This window comes from Bos grunniens, chromosome 26 (assembly GCF_055505025.1).
Source record: "Bos grunniens cultivar Pamir isolate PY7600 chromosome 26, Bosgru_T2T1.0, whole genome shotgun sequence".
NCBI lineage: Eukaryota > Metazoa > Chordata > Mammalia > Artiodactyla > Bovidae > Bos > Bos grunniens.
The window spans coordinates 11,200,554-11,214,832 of record NC_141190.1 but is presented as its reverse complement, the minus strand read 5'-3'; positions in this window follow the sequence as shown (position 1 = coordinate 11,214,832).

Below are 14,279 nucleotides of genomic sequence, written 5' to 3'. Positions count from 1 at the left end.
CCGTCTCTGCAATTTTTTGAAAGAGTTTTAGAAGGTTAGGCATTAGCTCTTCTCTAAATGTTTGATAGAATTCTCCTGCAAAACTGTCTGGTCCTGGGCTTTTGTTTTTTGGGAGATTTTTGATCACAGCTTCAATGTCAGTGCTTGTAATTGGGTGAGTCATAATTTCTATTTCTTCCTGGTTCAGTCTTGGAAGATTGAACTTTTCTAAGAATCTGTCCTTTTCTTCCAGGTCATCCATTTTATTGCCATATAATTGTTCATAATAGTCTCTTATCATCCTTTGTATTTCTGCATTGTCTGTTGTAACTTCTCCTTTTTCATTTCTAATTTTGTTGATGTGATTCCTCTTTTTCCTTGATGAGTCTCTTTTTTCCTTGATGAGTCTGGCTAAAGGTTTGTCAATTTTGTTTCTCTTCCCAAAGAACCAGCTTTTAGTTTTATTAATCTTTACTATTGTTTCTTTCATTTCTTTTTCATTTGTTTCTGCTCAGATGTTTATGATTTCTTTCCTTCTACTAATTTTTGTTGTTGTTGTTTTTCTTCATTTTCCAGTTGTTTTAGGTGTAAAGTTAGGTTGTCTCTCCGATGTTTTTCTTGTTTCTTGAGGTAGGATTGTATTACTATAAACTTCCCTCTTAGAACTGCTTTTGCTGCATCTCATAGGTTTTGAGTGTCATGTTTTCGTTGTTATTTGTTTCTAGAAATATTTTGATTTCTCTTTTGATTTCTTCAGTAACTTGTTGGTTATTTAGAAACATATTGTTTAATCTCCATGTGTTTGTGTTTCTTACAGTTTTTTTCTTGTAATTGATATCTAGTCTCATAGTGTTGTGGTTGGAGAAGATGCTTGACACAATTTCAATTTTTTGTGACCCAAAATGTGGTCTATCCTGGAGAATGTTCCATGTGCACTTGAGAAGAAGATGTATCATTCTGCATTTGGTTGGAATGTACTGAAAATATCAATGAGATCCATCTCATCTAACGTATCATTTAAGACTTGTGTCTCCTTATTAATTTTCTGTTTTGATGACCCGTCCATTAGTGTGAGTAGGGTGTTAAAGTCTCCTATTATTGTGTTACTGTCCATTTCTCCTTTTATGTCTGTTAGTGTTTGTCTTATGTATTGAGGTGCTTATATGTTGGGAGCATAGATATTTATAATTGTTATGTTTTCCTTTTGGATTGACCCCTTGATTTTTATGTGGTATCCTTCCTTATCTCTTGTAATCTCCTTTATTTTAAGGTCTGTTTTTGTCTGATATGAGGATTGCTACTCCAGCTTTCTTTTGCTTCCCATTGGCATGGAATATATTTTTCCATGCTCTCACTTTGTCTTATATGTCTTTAGGTCTGAAGCGGGTTTCTTATAGACAGCATATATATATATATATGGGTCTTGCTTTTGTATCCATTCAGCCAGGCTGTGTCTTTCGGTTGGAGCACTTAACCCATTTACATTTAAAGTAATTATTGTTATATACGCCCCTATTGCCATTTTCTTAAGCATATGGGGTTGATTTCGTAGATCTTTTTTCTTCTGTTGTATTTCTTGACTATATAAGTCCCTTTAACATTTGTTGTAAAGTTGCTTTGGTGGTACTGAATTCTCTTAACTTATGCTTGCCTGAAAAGCTTTTTATTTCTCCATCAATTTTGAATGAGATCCTTGCTGGATACAGTAATCTTGGCTGTAGATTTTTCCTTTTCAGTACATTGAAAATATTCTGCCCTTCCCTTCTGGCCTACAGAGTTTCTGCTGAAAGATCAGCTGTTAAACATATGGAGTTTCCCTTTTATGTTACTTGTTGCTTTTCCCTTGCTGCTTTTAATATTCTTTCTTTGTGTTTAGTCTTGTTTAGTTTGATTAGTATATGTCTTGGCATGTTTCTCCTTGGGTTTATCCTCTTTGCATCTCTTGGACTTGATTGACTATTTCCTTTTCCATGTTGGGGAAAATTTCAACTATAATCTCTTCAAAATTTTCTCATACCCTCTCTTTTTGTCTTCTTCTTCTGGGACCCCTATAATTAGAAGGTTGGTGGTGTGTTTGATATTGTCCCAGAGGTCTCTGAGACTATCCTCAGTTCTTTCCATTCTTTTTACTTTATTCTGCTCTTCAGAAGTTATTTCCACCATTTTATGTTCCAGCTCACTGATTCGTTCTTCTGCTTCAGATATTCTATTGATTCCTTCAAGAGTATTTTTAATTTCAGTAATTGTGTTGTTTGTCTCTGTATATTTATTCTTTAATTCTTCTTCTTCTGCTGCTGCTAAGTCACTTCAGTGACTCTGTGTGACCCCATAGCTGGCAGCCCACCAGGCTCCCCTGTCCCTGGGATTCTCCAGGCAAGAACACTGGAGTGGGTTGCCATTTCCTTCTCCAATGCATGAAAGTGAAAAGTGAAAGTGAAGTCAGTCATATCTGACTCTTAGCGACCCCATGGACTCCAGACCACGAGGCTCCTCCGTCCATGGGATTTCCCAGGCAAGAGTACTGGAGTAGGGTGCCATTGCCTTCTCCATTAAGCCTTCTAGGTGTTTGTTAATTGAGTCTTGCATTTTCTCCATTCTGTTTTCAGAGTTTTTAATCATCTTTACTATCATTATTCTGAATTCTTTTTCAGGTAGTTTGCCTGTTTACTCTTCATCTATTTGAAGTTCTGTGTTTCTAATTTGTTCCTTCATTTGTGTAGTATTTCTCTGCCTTTTCTTTTCTTTTTTTAATTTATTGTGCGTGACGTCTCCTTTTCCCAGACTTCAAGGTTGAATTATTTCTTTCTTTTGATTTCTGCCCTCCTAAAGTTGGTCCAGTGGCTTGTGTAAGCTTTGTATAGGGTGAGATTTGTGCTGAGATTTTTTGTTTTGTTTTGTTTTTCCCCTGATGGGCAAGGCTGAGTGAGGTGGTACTCCTGTCTGCTGATGATTGGGTTTGTATTTTTGTTTTATTTGTTTTTTAGATGAAGCATCCTACACAGGATGCTACTGGTGGTTGAGTGATGCCAGGTCTGGTATTCAAGTGGTTTCCTTTTTGTAGGTTCTCACTATTTGATACTCCCTAGGGTTAGTTCCCTGGTAGTCTAAGGTCTTGGAGTCAGTGCTCCCACACGAAAGGCTCGGGGCTTGATCCCTGGTCAGTAATGAAGATTCCACAAGTCGTTTGCTACTGCATTAAGTGAGATTAGAACAAATACCCAAAAATGAAAAACCAAAGATGAACCCCAGACAAATGGAAGTTACAAAATCAGGCAAATAACAATTAAAATAATGGGGTATACACATATACATCTACACCAATAAGCAAACAGCCCAACTAAAATAAAGTACAATAGATTGATGCAGCAAACAAGGGAAAACAAAAATTATATCTACCAGTTAAGAACAAAACTAACTAAAACACAAACTGGAAAACAAAACTAAAGCAAGGTACCAAATGGGGGAATAAAACAATGAAAATAAAACTAACAAATATGTTGAAAGGAAAGGAAAGAAAGAAAAGAAAGAAAGAATAGATATGCAAAGTTAAATAGATGTAGATAAAGAAGATTTATATACATTAAAGCTTAACTGCAAGGGAAAAAGAGTAGGAAAAGCAAACAAAGGAATAAATGTAAAAAAAATTACAATATTTAAAATATTTAAATATTTAAAAAAATTTTAATTAAAAAAAAAAAAGAGAATTAAAAAAAAGGTAAACTCCACAGAACTGCAAAAGCCCAATGTAGAGACAGAGGTTTATAACAACAATAAAAAGTGTGACTGAATATACACATTTACATATACACCCATAAGCAAAATTGAAACAGTCCAACAAAAATAAAGTATAATAGATTGACCCAGTGAATAAAGGAAACCAAAAATTATATCCACCAGTTAAGAACAAAACTAACTAAAACACAAACTGGAAAACAAAACTAAAGCAAGGTGCCAGTTGGGGAAAATAAAACTAACAAATTTGTTGAGAGGAAAGGAAAGAAAGAATAGATATACAAAGTTAAATAGAGGTAGATAAAGAAGATTTATATACATTGAAGGTTAACTGCAAGGGGAAAAGAACAGTAGGAAAAGCAAACAAAGGAATAAATGTATAAAAATAATGATAGGTTTAAAAAATTAAAATTAAAAAAAGAGAAAAGGAAAACGGAAAATGCCACAGAACTACAAAAGCCCAATGTGGAGGCAAAGGTTTATAACGATAAAAAATGTGACTGAGGGAAAAAAAAAAAGCTCAAAAGCTTAATTAGATTTCATAGTGGCAATAAAATCAACAACTCCAACAGAGGGGGGGGGAAAGGGAAAAAAAAAAGAAAAAAAATCTAAAAGAATCTACAGATCAAGTCAAAACATAAGAATCACAAATGTTTTTCTTGAGTCACTGCTGTCAGAGTCCTTTCCCCTGCTGGGAGTCACAGTCCACCTCACCTCCCTAGGATGCCCTCCAACACTGTGCTGATCTCTGGATCTGTTATGGGGGCAGCTCAGATTCTAATCTGGTCCTACTCCTGTGTGTTCTTGCCTCCAATGTCCACAGCTATCAGAAACACTATGTTTTCTTTTGTGGGACCTCTCAATGTCTTTTTATATATTCCATAGACACAAAGTCTACCTAGTTGATCATGTGGATTTAATTTGTGACTTGTACAGCTGGTGGGAAGGTTTTGAGTCTTCTTCCTTAGCCACACTGCCTCTGGGTTCCAACTGTGGTTTTATTTCCACCTCCACATGTGGGTCGTGCACTGAGGTTTGCTCCTGAGGCTGCCCTGGAGGACTTGGGTTTGCCCCTGTGAGGGTCAGGTGTGGAGGTGGTGCAGCTGCTTGGGTCGCAGGGGTTCTGGCAGCACCAGGCACTCAGGGGAGTTGGCGGCTAGGGCAGCAGGAAATACAGTGCTCTAGAACAGTATGGCAACCAGTATTGATCAATACAATCCAGTATTCTTGCATGGAGAACCCCCCTGAGAGAGAAGCCTGGCAGGCCACAATTTATAGAGTCGCAAAGAATTGGACACTAGCAAAGTGACCCTTCCTGCATAGATGCCAGGTTTTTTTGTTTGTTTGTTTTGTTTTTCCGCCTGTGGCAGCTCTGTCCCAGTGAGAGTTGAGTTTGAAGGTGGCACAGCTGTTTGACTTGCATGGACCTTGGTGGTGCAAAGTGTGCAGGTACACAGACTGTCTATGCCCCAGGAGTCAGGGCCCTATCAGAGTATTTTTTTTGAGCCTCTTGTAGCTGGTGATCAGAACGCCTCTTTGGCCAGTGTTTCTCCATAGCTCCACCCATTCATTCACTTAGAGGCCTCCCTTGCCTGGGATCCTTCTCTGTTGTTCCATTCCTCAGGCACATAGAGGGACCCACCTGGCTGGCATCCTACTCTGTAGTTTGGCGTGTCAGGCACTTAAATGGGCACCCTAGGTGGGGTCCTTCTCTGTTGTTCAGTCAGGCATTTGATGGGCCAGGCTTTCTATTGCTCAGCTGCAGATGCTGGCAGTGTGGGGACAGAGAGGCTATGGTGATGGCTCCACCCCCTACACATGACTCAGCAATATCGCCTTGCTTCCATGGCTGCCTGGATTTCCTCCACAGGCTTTTCCACCACAATCTCCCTCACATCCCCTTGATCCATTTCTCCACAGTCAACAGCAGCCCTTACCCTGGGATTGCTCCACAATCCCTGAACTCCAGCTCTCAGCCGCTACACCTCCCAGGGGACCTGCGTCCTTGTCCAGGGTACGTATGGCTGTGGCAAGGACTGTCTGCTTCTCATACCACTTAGGCTGCCACAGATCACCTGTTTCACTCTCAGCCTTAAATGTTTCTCCTCTGACTCAGACAATTGCCCTGATGTGGGGATGGGACCCCTGCTTCAGTTCCCCCACTGGCTGAGGGCAGGTCCGGTCCTACTAACACTTCTGTTTTTCTCCCTAGTTCCTTTGTCCTACCAAGTTTTATGTGGTTCTATACATTCTTTCCTGCTGGTCAGGTACTTCTATCCACTCTAGCTGATGTTCTGCATGCACTTCTGTGTCTGAAGGTGTATTCCTGATGTATCTGTGGAGAGAGATGTACTCCATGTCCACCTACTCTTCTGCCATCTTGTTCTCTGTAATAAACTTTTTGACTATTTTGTTGGCACTTTGGAGGAAACAAACACGAGATTCTATGTGCATTCTCTGGAAGGTACATAAATATTTCCTCCTTCTTGATCAGCCAAAGAAGAAATACCATACATTTCCTAGGAATGCAGGGCAAACCTACTGATGCAAAGGCCTTTGGGTTCCTTATTAGAGGCAAAGAAGAAGAGAATGAATGGACTAGTGACTGTGGAAGCTTAAGCTTCTGGGCACAGATTGATGAGAAACTTAACAATGGTTTGGAGTTACCACTGGTATTTCTCTTACCCTTGCCTCTGCTCCCTCTGAAGTCTTAGTAGAGAACTGTTGAAACAAGAGTAAATAATAGTAAAACCTTTAGTCTTACTAACTTTTCCATTTCAGCCTTTTTAGTTGGTTTTGGTACTTTCTAGTGTACACACTATATAGTAATAAAATTGTATACAAATATAATAACTAAATATGTTCATGTATGTATACTAGGGGGAGCTTGCTCAGTGTTTTTCCCTTTGTCAGTATTTTCTAGGTGATGAGGATGTGACAGTGAAAAAAACTTGAGAATTATTGCTTCATAGAGATGGTTCAACCACCCTTCCATCAGTAATACCGATTAATAGTTCAATCAGTAACTAATGAGACTCTTGCTTTCAACTACTTTCGGTAGAATAGACTAGAAACAGAGTCAGCCCCAAACCTCATGAAAACTGTTGTAACATGTGAGCACAATCTCCAGGAGAGAAAGCATCTAAGTCTAAATATCTGGAATTGAACAGTGTAACTAGATGGTCACTTGCCTTCTCAGAAGAAAGAGAAGCCTAACAGTAAAAGGGAAAGGAAAATGTTCAGAGATGTTCAGAAGGATGTAAACTTTGGGGCTGTGAGACGGGAAGGACTCTTCCTTTTAAACCTTCTGTGGCATTCATGTCAAAGCTTAAAACAAACTTATATAAATTATTCTGTCAAATACACACTTGCTATAGGCATGCTGGTGGCATCTCAGGTGGCTCAGTGATAAGGAATCGACCTGCCAATGCAGGAGATGCAGGAGATTTGGGTTCTATCCCTGGGTCAGGAAGATCCCCTGGAGGAGGAAATGGCAAGCCATTCCAGTATCCTTGCCTGGGAAATCCCATGGACAGAGGAGTCTGGTAGGCTGCAGTCCCTAGGGTCTTAAAGAGTTGGATACGACTTAGCAACTGAGCATGAGCAGGCACGCGTGTAGGCATACTATCAAGTGATAAAGTGAGAAAAACACAATTAAGCTATTCCCATCCTTCATCTCAATACCAAGTAGCTATTATTATTCCCATTCTCTAGATGAGAACACTGAGATTCAATTAAACATTTCCCAAGACCCTGGTGACTAGTTAGGGAGGATGCACTTAGACCCAAGTGTGATGCTAAATCCATCTCTTACACATTATGCTGTATTACCCAAGGCACAGAGAAAAACTGGAGGGATTAGAACAGAGATGGAGAAGGAAATGCAGAGGAAGCCAGAGTCAAGGAATATGGTGATTGCTGATCCTCTTCCTCCTGAGATGTCCTTGTGTGCATTCTTCTCTTCTTATTTTTGATCCTTTCAGAGAAACACATAAGAACAGAATTCAAAGAATACTAGAAATAGTCACAGTTAAGTTCATGGCTAGCATGCCATAAAACTCATAAGGAGACTTTATGGTGGGGGAAGGATTTGAGGGGCTTGTGGAGGTGCTGTTCTGGTACAAATGATGGGCTTTTTGAAGTTAGACTTGCACTGGAATCTTCATTCTGCTACTTACTGATTATACAATACAAGCCAGAAACGACTCTTTACCAGCTTTGAACCTGAGTTTTCACATCTCTGAGATGGAGCTAATTTCACTTACCTTACAGAGTCGTTGATAATACACGCAAGCTATTTACACAGCAACTTGGCACACATCAGATCTATGCAAAGCTCTTTTATTTTCCCCCCAGGAAGCCAATCAATCTGCTTTCCTACTGGAATGAATAAGCAGCCATAAATCTTACCAATAAGATCCAGTTTGACTTCAGTCAGAAACAAATAGCCTTTCCTGACAGCTCATAAGCTTTGCCCTAAGTGCTTGCGTATATTCTCTTTAATAGTGGCAGCCACTCTCTCAAGTGGTGCTGTTATTTCTATTTTAGAGATAAGGAAGTGTAGTCACTCAGTCATGTCTGACTCTTTGTGACCCCATGCACTGTAGTCTGCCAGGCTCCTCTGTCCATGGAATTCTCTAGGCAAGAATACTGGAGTGAGTTGCCATTCCCTTCTCTAGGGGATCTTCCTAACCCAGGGATCAAGCCTGGGTCTCCCACATTGCAGGCAGATTCTTTATTGTCTGAACCACAAGAGAATCCATGCAAGAGGGATAAGGAAAGTAAAATTAAAAGAAGTTCTGATTGAACACTGGTAAATGGTAGGGCTGAGAGTAATATTTTGCACAAATTGTGCTCCCTTTCAACCAATCCTAGTCCTGTGGCTAAGTGGCTAGAGAGGCAAGGACTTTTTGTTTTAGATGTGTTCTTTTATAAAATTGTTTTTTATTTTTAATTGGAGGATAATTGCTTTACAATGTTGTGTTGGTTTCTGTTCTACAACAACATGAATCAGCTATAAGTATACATATATCCCCTCCCTCTTGAGTCTCCCTCCCACCCCACCCCATTCCACCCCTCTAGGTTGTCACAGAGTACCCAGCTGAGCTCCCTGTGCTATGCGGCAGCTTCCAGCTAGCTACCTATTTTACACATGGTAGTGTATATATGTCAGTGGTAGTCTCTCAGTTATCATTTTTTGGAGTATAATTGCTTTACAGGCGAGGACATTAACTTCTAAATGTCTATTTCGAAAAAATAGACATTCCTGATATTCTAAACTAGACCTTACTTTTTAGGGGAGCTAAATGTGACAAGCCTTTACTTCCTATATTTGTTCTGTAGGAAAACTTTCCTTGAGCTATTTGAGGGGGCAGAAGGAGGGGGTGGCAGGAAGGGATGAAGCAGGGGCATTACACACTTCCCTTTCAGCTCTGAATCAAGTTCTCTGAAACAGGACCTCTTGAAAGCAGGATGCCTCAGGCAAGATACCATCCTGACGCTTCCTTCCTTGTTGCTTGACTATGTTTTAACATGTCTTGGTAGAGAATGTAGTCCTATATAGGAGGGGAGTGCTGAGTATCCCCCACCCCTCAGATACGTAATTTACCAAAATGAAGCCTGAAGCATTAAAATGATCATAGAAAACTCTTTCAAAAAGAGGCAGTCCATGATATTAATAGTAAGACATTTGGTGTCTGATTGGAAAGCATTCAGTTCAAAGTGTTGCAATTTACTAGCTCCGTGACCATGGGAAATTGTGTTCTGGAACTCATGTCCCTTCAACTAGAAAATAGGATCAGGCATTCAACCGGTGATTACTGAGCAATAGCTATCAATATATGCCATGCATTAATTTAGGCATGAGGGATATGGTAAAGAACAAAGAAGACAGAAACCATTGCCTCTTGGAGCTTATATTCAAGGCAAGGGGGAGAAATAATAAGTAAGATCTATAACTAAATATACATTAGATAGTGCTATGAAGATAAAGTAAAGCAGGAAAGGGGGATGTAAATAGTTTGGCAGAGGGGGTTGGAATTTTAAGATGCCCAGGGCAGATTTCACTGAGAAAGTGACTTTTCCAGTCAAGAGATGAAGGAAGTGGGGGGCAAGCTATGCAGATTGCTGTGGATGGCAATGGTCATTTGGACACATAGGTTTGTTATTTAAGAGAAAAGTTCCAAGCTGGAGATAATTGAGAAGCCGTCACCTAATAGATGACATTAAAATTAAAGCCGGGCTTACCTGGTAGCTCAGTGGTAAGGAATCTGCCTACCAATGCAGGAGACATGAGTTTGATACCTGGTCTGGGAAGATCCTACACGCTGTAGAGCAACGAAGCCAATGTGCCACAATCACTGAACCCCTGGCTGCAACTGCTGAAGCCCATGTGTCCTAGAGCCCATTCTCTGCAACAGAGAAGCCACTGTCGTGAGAAGCCCTAGCACTGCACCTAGAGAGTAACCCCTAGTCACCCCAACTAGAGAAAAACCCGTGCAGCCCTGAAGACCCAGCACAGCCAAAGTTAAATGAATGGATATAACTAAAGCCATTACAGTAAATAAGATCATCAGAGAGTGGTTGTAAACAAAGGAAAAAATATAGTCCAAATATGGAACCTTACAGCATGCCATTATATACAAATGTGAAAGAGAAATTACCAGCAAAAGATATGAAAGGGATTATGAGCCATGTAAGAATGTAATTGGCTGGGTGTGGTTCCTGGGAACAAAATGAGGATGGATCTCAAGGTAGAAAGAATGGTGTTGAGACAGAAAGTGAAATGATCCCTGAATTTAGCAACTTAGCAATCACTGGTGTCCTCTGAAAAAACTTGTTGGTGGAATGTTGGCAAAAACCTGTTTGGAGTGAGTGTAAGAGCGAAAGGAAGGAGAGAAAGAAGGAGAATGTGTCAAGAGGTTGTGCTATAAAGAGAAGGAGAGAAAGAAACGTAACTGGTAAGACAGAGAGGAGTCAGTAGGGGGATTTCTTTATTATTTAAAACACTTTTCATTATTTTAAAATAATTTTATTGAAGTATTGTTGGTTTATAGTGTGTGTTGTTTCTGCTGTATAGCAAAGCAACTCAGTTATACATATTGCAATAATTATATTCTTTTCCATTATGGCTTATTGTAAAATAATTGAATAGAGTTCCCTGTGCTATCCAGTAGGACCTTGTTGTTTATCCATTCTATATACACTAGCTTACATCTGCTAACCCCAACCTCCCACTCCTTCCTTCTGCTAACCCCTTCCCAACGAGAGTTCAGGTCTTAATGCCATGAACTTCTTACTTAGGTTCTTAACTCAGCTAGGACTCTGCTTCTCATCTGTAAAACATGGAGAAGAATATATCTGCCTTGTTTAGTTGGTTTGAAAATCAAGTGAAAAAGTTCATGTAGCGATCGATAAACTTTAGTTACTGATTATATTATATTAGTAACACTAATGTTATTAGCAGGGTTTTTGTGAAGATTGATTGAACTATAGTTGTGAAAGTGTAGAGTGCTGTACACTTATGGAAGGAGTACTCTGTACATTTTTCTTTTCTTTTTTCCCTAACCAACAAATGAAACAGGCCACTCTGAGATCAGTTGATGAAGTTTGCTAATGGAAAATTTATAAAGGAGAGAGAGAAGCATCTCAAGTATTTGGGTTTATTTACTATTTGGATTAATTTACTAATGAGGCATAACTGAAGAATAAAAGGAATCACTGAAAAAAAATTCTGTCTTTCGTAGTAGGAAATACCAAACAGAAGAGAATGCTGGCAGTAATGGGAATGTACACAGAAAGATTTTGCTAGCTTCCCAGTTTCTCACTGCTAGTGCCATCCCTGAGCTGTAAGGGGTTTCCAGGCAGTGCTCATCTGGTACTGAAGCAGAAGGTAACACCTCCTGAGATGCAAGATAGATGTGGCAGACAATTTATAGATGTGTATGCCAGTGGACTTTATTCATACCATCTTGAAATGCCACTGTTTCAACTCCTAAATCTGAATATTCATTGGAAGGAGTGATGCTGAAGCTAAAGCTCCAATACTTTGACCATCTGATGTGAAGAGCCGACTCATTGGAAAAGACCCTGATGCTGGGAAAGATTGAAGGCAGGAGGATGAGGGGGCCACAGAGGAGGAGATGGTTAGATAGCATCATCAATTTAATGGACAAGAATTTGAACAAACTCTGGGAGTTAGTGAAGGACAGAGAAGCCTAGCGTGCTAAAGTTCATAGTTTTGCAAAGAGTGAAACATGACTTAGAGACTAAATAACAACAGATCTTCAAATAGTATATGTAAAAGCTTATTTAAAATTTCTCCTTTTCTTTTAGAGAATAAAAAATCATTAACGTTCGTGTAAAAGCATAATCAAATCATCATTAACAGCGACAATCGAGGTATTATTTTAAAATGATCTTTGAAAGAGTAATTTGCTGAAAGTGTAACAACTATTCCACCACCTTTATTCAAAACAACCACCTATGTGTGCAAGAGACTGGGTTTTGTACTGTAACTAAAATGAAATGGACATAGGCTATGTCTTCCTGGAAATTTTGGAAGTATGGAGGTATGAATAAGTTGAGTTCTAAGGAGAAAACTGAAAATTTCGTAAGGAGAGTACACTATCATCTCAGAGGAAAAGAAAATCATATAGGGAAATTAGATAGGATATAGAAATGAATGATCATCCAGATCCACTCAATCTGCAAATCTGAATGTATAAATTTATGAATGCTAACTAAGATGCTAACTCCTTGGAGGCACAGGAGTATTTGAAGAAAAAGATTCTTCCTCAGGAATAACTGGTAATTTCCATTATGGGTTGATTCCATTGAGGTAGGCCCTACTCTCAAAATGATCCTTTTCTGAGTTGCTTTATGCTGAGATGGAGAATGAAATGAGTCCTTGACATGTAAGTGTCAAAGAGTTGCCCAGTTCATGGATCCAATAAAGTGAAAAGGAGAAGACAAGGTGTAGATGTAGAAGGCCTCGAGCTCACCTCTTCCCTCAAGAACACCCAAATCAGAACTGCTGAGCAACCATCAATAAGATAGACTGGAACCTGCCAAAAAAGGCATTCTACACAGAAGGATATAAAGAAACCATTATCTATTAGACATCATGTCTCAGATCAGTAACATAAAATTGCTCATTATTCCTGAACAGTGTGCTGTTTCTGTCCTCTGTGTTTTTGCTTATGCTGTCCCCTCTGCCAAAAATGCCTTTTCCCTTTGTCTTAACCTGGGCGACTAAACTCAGTGGCCATCTTTGCCAAGACAGGTGACTCCACGGAGAGGACCCTTCCCAACTTGCTTGTGCTCTTGTAGTACCCTGGGATGACCTCTGCCCTCAGACAGCTCATGGTGCTGATGATTAAGTAGCCATTTTCCTGAGTTCTCCCTTCACAATGAGCTCCTCAGCTTTCCATCCTTTTTGCCATGCACATCGTAGGCATTCCAATCTGCTACGGTATCTTTTCTGGGGCAAATACAGTCCACTTACATATTCTGTGAAGTCTTGATACATTCGGATTTATTTTTAATCTTATTTAGTGCTACTTAAACCATTTTCTGGTAAAGAACCTGCCTACCAATGGAGGAGATATGAGACTTGACCCAATCTCTGGGTCAGGAAGATTCCCTGAAGGAAGGCATGGCAGCCAACTCCAGTATTCTTGCCTTGAGAAACCCATGGACAGAGGAGCCAGGCGGGCTACAGTCCATGGGGTCACAAAGAGTCAGACGTGACTGAAGCAACATAGCACAACACAGCAAAAGCATAAACAATTTTCTGGGCTTTCCAGGTGGCGGTACTGGTAAAGAACCCTCCTGCCAATGCAGGAGACAGAAGAAATGTGGGTTCGATCCCTGGGTTGGAAAGGTACCCTGGAGGAGGACATAGCAACCCACTCCAGTATTCTTGCCTGGAGGAAGAATACACAGAGGCAGACATGATGACTGAAGTGATTTAGCCCTGACACATGCAGTTTTCTATGCTTTATTTAAAAAATCTTTTCCTGTACTCTTTTGGATGAACTTTAAACAAATTACTTTTATTTCCCTTTGTGATTTTTAGTCATACATTTTATTTCTACTGCATTCTATTTTGGTGGTTAAGCTAAACGTTAAGAAAATGTATACTTCCTTTTAGAAAGTCAAGTAAGCTAACATTTGTTTTTCTCCACCTAAATAGTATAATGACCTTGGAATGCTATAAATCTTGTCACTCTCATTTTGCATAAATTACCCAATATTTTAGTTCACTGTTATTATTAAATTATGTTTATCTTTAAATCAAACTTACTTCTGCTGAAGAACAATTAACCAAATATGAGTGAGTCTAATGCTGGACTTTTATTCTGTTTCATGGATCTATTTGCTGTCCCGACAGCAGCACCATGCTGTTTTCATTCCTATAACTGTAAAGCAAAAATTTTAATTGGGAAGTATAATCTTCCCATTCTGCCCTTTCTGTTTGTTTGTTTTGGCTCTTATGGGTCTCTTAAATTGCCATAGGCATTTTACAATTTTTACAGAAAAGCTACTACGATTTTGAGTGATCTTTT